The following is a 7,977-nucleotide window of genomic DNA, read 5'->3' as shown; positions in this document are numbered from 1 at the left end:
AGAAGACGACATTATTTGACACGAAGAAAAAATCTAATGCTGCTGCATATGGGAGACATTAGAAACATTGATTTGTGCATGTGACGGAAACAACATATATTTTTGTGATTTATTCTGTATGTTTAAGCGTACCTTACATATTTTTGTGATTTATTCTGTATGTTTAAGCCACCTTACATATTTTTTTGTGTTTTATTCTCTACGTTTAAGCCACCTTACATATTTTTGTGATTTATTCTGTATGTTTAAGCCACCTTCATATACTAATATTTATCATATAATAACGTTTGTGCGAAGTCTGTTCACCATCGTGACTCTAACCGGAAATCAGACACTGGATTATAATACAATTTTAATTAGAATAGAGTACGGACAAGAATATCCGGATGTTTATTTTTTATATCAAAATGTGAATTTATACTTATTTGGTATAAATGTTGATATATATGTTAGACGAAAACTGATACTTGATAGAATATTTTTAACAGTATGTACATTATTTAAAGACGATTCTAGACGCCCATGTACATTGTAGTATATTTATATATATGTATATGTCATAAAATTTTGAAAATATAATGAAAAAAAATAACCAAAAAAACCCCCAACCTTTTGTTCTGTATGATTCAGCCACGTTACATTTTTTGTATGTTTAAGCCACCTTACATATATTTTTGTGATGCATTCTGTATGTTTAAGCCACCTTACATATTTCTTTGTGATTTATTCTGGTTTTTTTAAGCCACCTTACATACTTTTTATGATTATTCTGTATGTTTAAGCCACCTTACATATTTTTTGGTGATTTATTCTGTATGTTTAAGCCACCTTACATATTTTATTATTATTAACAATGCATTCTTATAGATATGAAATAATTCAATTGCTATTCGTCATGTTTAAAATAGTCTTACTTGTTTTAATATGTTCACAATTGACATTAAAAATAGAACTCGATATTCCAATATGAATCTAATTCAGGCACTATATATATATTTATCATAAGGTATTTCAAATACCTTCATACTAGACTATAATAAGCTCTTTACAGTTCATATACAACTTATAAAATGATATATCAATTCATAAAATTTAGGGATTTCGCAACCAAAATGTTTCCTTAGTCTATACCTGCGTGTGTGTTGGAGATGTACTGTGTTCTGTTTTGCGGTGGGACAGTCAGTATGACATCAATACCTCCACATTTGAATCTTTCATCACTTTTCATGAAAATTCAACTCTACAACGATATCGGTTATTCAACCTTGCCCACTTGCATAAAACATCTCAAAGTTGAGGAAAATCTCAAGCAATATATTGTCTATGAGAAATCTTAGACTAGAGGCAATTTCAAGCAATGTATTGTCTATGAGAAATCTTTGACTTCAGGAAATCTCAAAAGTTGAGATGTTTTATACAAGCGGGTCCAGGCTGTCTTCATTAGAGACTAATACCATAAATCCCAACCCGCTCAATATTGAATATATAAAAAGACTAAAATTTGTTATAACATAGATAATATGTAGCAATTGTCATTATTTTGTAATGAAAGCAAAAAAAACAATCAGCTACATACTGGCAATAACAGGGCTATAAATTGTAAAACAAAACCCATCGCAAACCGCTTATGTTAACTAATTGCGGCGGTCTGTGATAATGGAACGATATGTTTCTTGAAGGAAAGATATATGGTAAATTAAAAAAAAAAGTCATTGTTTTGCATTTTAATTGTCAAGTGTTATTAATTATCACTTAAAAAATAGTATGATATTTTTAACTGTCCCTATTCAACACTTGGAATCTGCTGGACGAAGATGCGTCGAATACATACTGGCAAGTTCTGCTATGATTGTTGACAATACCATTCATAACATGATATCACAATATGTAATTTTCCAAACCCATAAAAACCTATAAAACGTTTGTCAATTTTTTTCTTTCCTAATAAACACTCTAACATCTGTTATTGATATATAAACTTTGCTATGCACATGTTTCTACCTTTGACATTAATTTAACTGCTATTTAACGACCGTCTTTATGAAATAATATATACCCCTACTCCTTCCCACTCTCCCCGTAAGACGCCTATTACGATAATGCAGTGGGATGAAATAGGCCTATTCCTTCACCAAACCTGCACGAGTTGTATAGTACTTTGGTTTTGTTTTGTTTAATTTTGTTTACCGTCCTATGACCAGCTATGGTCATTTAAGGACGTGCCTCCATGTGTGTAGTGTATAGTACAGAACGCTTCTTGCATAGTACATATTTCTATTGAAGATAGTATTAAGCTCATCAGTTACAGATGTGTTCCCTGATTAATCGGTGTTAATGACCTTTGAATAGCAAATCGATTATCTTGAACAGAGGAAAGCACTAACATATACTTTGTATATTGATATTAACGATATTGTCGTTTTATTTTTAAAACAAGGCGAGCCTGTTACAATAGTAGCTCCAGATGTCAACACTTAATTTGCTGTTTACAAACTGTTCGAAATAACTAAATAAAGCATAATTATTCTATCATAATGTAAATATAAGTAATTAATAATTTTGCAAACGTTGTTATGGTCCTATAACGCAAATTTGTATTGCTGACAAACTAACATAAGCCTTACCAGGCTTTATTAAGTTTGTCATCAATAGCAATGTGTGTTATAGGACCATAACAAGATTTGAGTTAAACGCTTGAAATCGATAAGTTTACAAAAACAATAGCCAAACATTCCCGTTATGAGTGATGCGGACCTTATTGATGCTATACTGATATATAGACATCAATCAAAAGTCGTGAACAGATTGAAATGACAGTGGTCATACGTTGTTATAATATGATAATGATTAATGTACTTACTGTGACGTTCATAACGACACAATCAGGTAATAATACTCCTCGTATGACAGGTAATCATTACTATAACAGCTGTGCAATAACTGAATAGTGTACAATCTAACAACAAGATCTTCTTACAGTCATACTTAATTGATCTCATTATGGAAACTAGATACTGTAAAAACGGATAATCTGGTGGGTGGATATGTTCGCGTTGTGCCCCTTTCACGGTGTATACTTATTCGCGTGTGAATATTCTTGCACTTATTTCCTCAACGCGAAAAACACGGAAATTCACAGTATTCGATAAAACGAACAACGATCTGTGAGACTGAAAACGAATGATTTCATGATAAATAATAAAAATAAATATACAACATTTCATATAGCGCCCTATCTAGCTAACATAAACCACTCTAAAGCGCTTTACAGTACATAGATATACAATTTAATACAATGAATACAATAACTATATACATGAATCAATTCAATTTTGAGGAATCCGCAGTAGCTGCCCTATCAGGCGCTAACTACTAGTCCTATGCCACCTAGCTAATATCTCCCTATGTGTGTATGACTGCGTGTGTGCTGGAGATGTATTGTGTTCTGTTTGTATTGGGACCGTACTACCAACGGTATCATTTATAGTGACACCTCACTTGAATGATGAAGGATAATACGCTGTATATGATATTGTAGTTTAGTCTATCTTAAGGACAGGCTACCAAACGTAACACACAATACATATTTTCATATATACCGTATATGGATGATGCATATAATAATACAAACACGTAATATAAGCAGTGCATTATCTTTAAGAGATGATCAACTGATGCCAAATTTGCTTAGTTGTTTGTGCTGCTTTCTTAGATTTTTCAACATTTATTTTAACTAATATGATTTATTGTTTTCACTGGATTCCTACCATGATTCCTAAACAAAGTTCTGTGATAATATTATAAAGATAGGAATGTCGAACTCAATTGGGGTTTTTTGGAAAAAGAAGAAACTCAGGACATGTTCCACAGCTACCTACACATTAGATGTAGCCGTCTAGTCACATCCGGTCACCGACATGGCATCACGTGACATGTTAAATATCATTCTCTGTGTCCTATTGCATCTTCTCATATGTAAAAAAGGTAAATGAATACAAATTAATAAATTAAACCAGCGTTAGGAACCCGTAACTTAAACCCTAAGTTGTTGAGATTTAGGCATTCAAAGTATGAACAAAGTATTATATGGAATTTTTATAAGTACAAGGAGTATACTATCAGGTACTCCGGAAGGATAAGCGGCGTCTGCCTCATCAGCATCACCCACTATGTAAATTTATTATAAATCAAAATGAAATCACATCCTCCACTAGAGACAATGAGAAGTGAAACTGAAAACCACAAGGAACACTGATCAATGAGATCACGCTGGCGCAATAACCTTTGCTATAGTCGTATTATATATATTTATCTTTCGATATCCTGTGTTTTATTGCATGTACATAATTGCTGTGTGTGTACGTATGGAATATCAATGTAACAAAATTTAAAATACTGTCGGTTCCAAACGGAAATAAACCTCTGGTAGTGTGTTGAGAAAAAAATATTTTCGATATAAAAGACAAATGTAACACATCATTAACATGCACAGACACAAAATTAAACAAAGAAAACGTAAAATAAAGGAACTAAAGAAACACCAGAAATGAAAGAAAAACGTCATTAACGAATTATTTGGAAGTATGCGGTAAGGACGAAAAGTTAAGGTTGTCGATTTGGAAAGCTAAACAACGTGATACTTGAAGTCAACTGAAGGAAAAGAAAAATGTGTATTTTAAGTACGTAGGGAATGGGAAGTCTATACAACCGTTTATGATGAAACTAATTCACCACGTTTTGATAAATCACTAATCTGTGTCAGAAAAAAACCTGGCCAAAACTTACAGCCAATCTCATTGACCGACATTCTATCAGCAGAATTATCGACCTTGATACGCAAAATCATTCGATTACGAATACGAAATAATGACCTTCAACGGATTCAGAAGTGAAATATTATGTCAAAGGGTGTAATTTAATATTTACATAATACCAAATATACATAAATATACGAAATAAACTAGTTTAAGATTCCATCTGCTTAGGTGTTACTGCACGTAAAGAATATGATATATTCTCTGTAAATTGTTTCTTTCTAAATAATAAGCTTTGTGTATTACTTGTGTCTTAAGTATGCTTTGTGTTTTGATTATGCCTCAATAATATGATTTGTGTATTATGTGTCCACGCATCATGTAATCAAAGAGCATGCTTTGTGTATTGTTATTGGCAAAATAATAGGTTTTATCAATTTTTTCTCTTCAAAACATGCTTATGTACATGCATCATCATTGATATGTACATCACACGCCTCGTGTATTATTGAAACGTGTCGACATTGTATTTGTTGTTTATTATTTTTAATGTGCCTTCGTCATAATCGTTGTATTTTGGATCGGCTATATACATTTGTTTGGTTATTTCTAACGGATCACACAGATAGAGAGGTAAAAGTCTGGTAGAATAGACCGCTCTTCACTGTCACCTGAGTATTATAGACTCCAGGCATTGCTATTATGCTCACTGTTCGATCGGCTTTGATTCCCGACATGGTAATTTCTAGGACAACAATAGCACCCAAGATGCAGTCGTTGAAGAAGACAGAGCTACACAGTACACACCCACACATCTACACGTATGCGCACAAACAGATAGAAACTGGTTTTGAGGATTGGTGATAAGCTTTCTGTAACACCATAAGGCAACGATATGAGACACACACGACAGTGATGCTTGCTAAGCTAAATAACGACGCTTCGCCTCGCCCGGATAACAAGACATTGAATTTAAAAACGTTATATACAGCTATATACTGGACACCCGTGATTGTAAAAACCTGGATGGAATATCAACAAACAGACAACCGGTCAACGGACAATGCACTTGGATTGTATTAGTTATTGAGATATCTGATAACAGGATATGCAATAGTACAGAAGATAGCTTATACTTTCATAATCGCTTTACTAGTCGATGAAACTATCTCTTCCAATTTTCATTTTTTACATTGGAGCAGACATGCCGAACAGATATAACCACATTTAACCACATAATATATCATTGGTGATTTTATGAATGAACAAATACACCATAGACGGGATATATACATGTACAGCTCATACACAAGCCCATTGATAACCACTAGTGCTGCATGGTAACCTGTCTATGGATACTATCCACCTGTATGATTGGGACGTTTTGACCGTTGATATCATCAACACGTGTGTCGCTTGTAATTTAGGAATGCGAGATAAAACTTTTCAAATCCGCCTGGTTGTCTATTACGCTTGCAATAAACACTGATATTATCAACATCATGGCATATATACATAATTTAATGTATTACAACCGATCGATTTAAATTTGGTATAACAATTTTACTAACGCAAATTAGTTTTCGCTGCATTTCATTAATTCCGTGGATGTTGCTGATGTACAGTGCTGATGGCACACATACTACAATATATTCTGCTCAAATATGGTCATGACCATTTTCAGATATGTGATCAATGCCAATAGGAAGTCACTTTCCATTTGGCCTTTAAATATCGGAGATTTATTCAAGTAGGATGCTTAACATTTTTCCTTTTCGATATCATACGATATGTACAGGCCAGCTGTAATAGAAAAACATATTCATATTTAAGTTTCCTTATCATTGACCCCTAGGACCAGAAAACTGCAATCGGCAAACAGTGTATGTCTGAACCCGTAATGGATATTATACTTTAACATTGTGAGAGGGAATCTTTTCATCGGCAATCGTACACTGTTAGTCTTGACAACGCCAGTAAAGCTTTGTATATCTATGAACTCAGCATATGGATATTACCATACGTACACTGTGACGGAAAAGTTGTTCTGTCGACATACAGAGATGTCAGGCAGTCAGTAAAGTCGTTCGTAGTAGTAGCCGTGCACACAGTAGCGAGGTATCAGCGCATTGTTTCTCCTCTCGCTATATGATGGTGGTTCAGTCTCCCAAATGCCTTCGCTTACGTCATAAGTTGCCAGAGTTATACCCATCGCTATGGTGAAGTCTGCTGTCTCGGAGCAGACGCTTGTACGACTCGCTGTACAGATATTCGTCTTCGTGTTATTATCTTTGATAGATTCAAGCTAATGTGTTCAGTTTGGTTCTTGCAGTAAGGCGAAGGGAATCATTGGAGAAGGATTCGCCTGGATGAGAATTGTTCTTCCTAACGTAATTCAACGAATGTGAAACATCATTAGAAATCAATGATCTGATAAGAATTTTTGATTTTAGTACCTATAACGAATTCGTGTTAAAATATCTGTGCGACATCAATTTAGGAGTAGATAACACCTATATTGCAGCAACCGTCAGTGTGGTGACGATTTATCATTTTGTTGTGTACGTGTGTTGGACGCTATAACTTATTATTCCGTCAACAGGAGATTAAAGTCGGAACCTGCAAGTTGACAACGGGCATTCATGCGTATCTGTCTTAAATGTGAGGTGCTCTACTTCGGTTTACTTTAGGACCAAGACGTAAAAAGCCACTTGGAGACATTATTCTTGGACCACCCACGTAGTTTACCAATTAATTAGGTTCGACAGTACGACCGTAAATACACTGGGTAAGTAAAATGCATTAATGGAAATCCGTTATACACAAATATGCGCCAATGTAGACTGTAATTATCTGTCTTTGAGACATTGAAACAGGCCAAGGTATGAAGTAGGTTAAGTGGTGACGATGCACATATAACCTACAGCACGTGATAAGTAGTGTTTTCCGACAAACGTGCATGAGCGCGTGAATGGTACTTATTACTAATTAACGTTACTCTCAGGAGGAGGCACTGAGGTGAGTACCTTACTCGTGTATGTACGTAATGTATGTAACTGGAGATGTGTTTATTGTACATCACGACAAAGATCAGAGGAGTGACGTATTTTGGTATATTTAGATGAGTAGCAACGGATGTCCGTAAAACACTTGTTCCCTTTGTATTAATGAATTCGTCGCTAGAAAAACTAAGATACATGTACCCCATAGCATATGTATAACA

General features: G+C 34.3%; 1 protein-coding gene across 1 annotated transcript in view; it reads left to right on the top strand.

The window, feature by feature from the left end:
• The first annotated feature begins 5,450 nt into the window (after positions 1–5,450).
• The window catches only part of LOC110450312, a 106,766-nt gene continuing 104,239 nt past the window's right edge, over positions 5,451–7,977 (top strand). Inside the window, exon 1 of the transcript XR_002462963.1 lies at positions 5,451–7,542. The gene's annotated coding sequence lies outside the window, so the exon portion shown is untranslated. The remainder of the gene's footprint in view (positions 7,543–7,977) is intronic.

This window comes from Mizuhopecten yessoensis, unplaced genomic scaffold (assembly GCF_002113885.1).
Source record: "Mizuhopecten yessoensis strain PY_sf001 unplaced genomic scaffold, ASM211388v2 scaffold5155, whole genome shotgun sequence".
Lineage (NCBI taxonomy): Eukaryota > Metazoa > Mollusca > Bivalvia > Pectinida > Pectinidae > Mizuhopecten > Mizuhopecten yessoensis.
The sequence above is the reverse complement of the archived record's forward strand: the minus strand, read 5'-3'. Positions and strand labels throughout refer to the sequence as shown.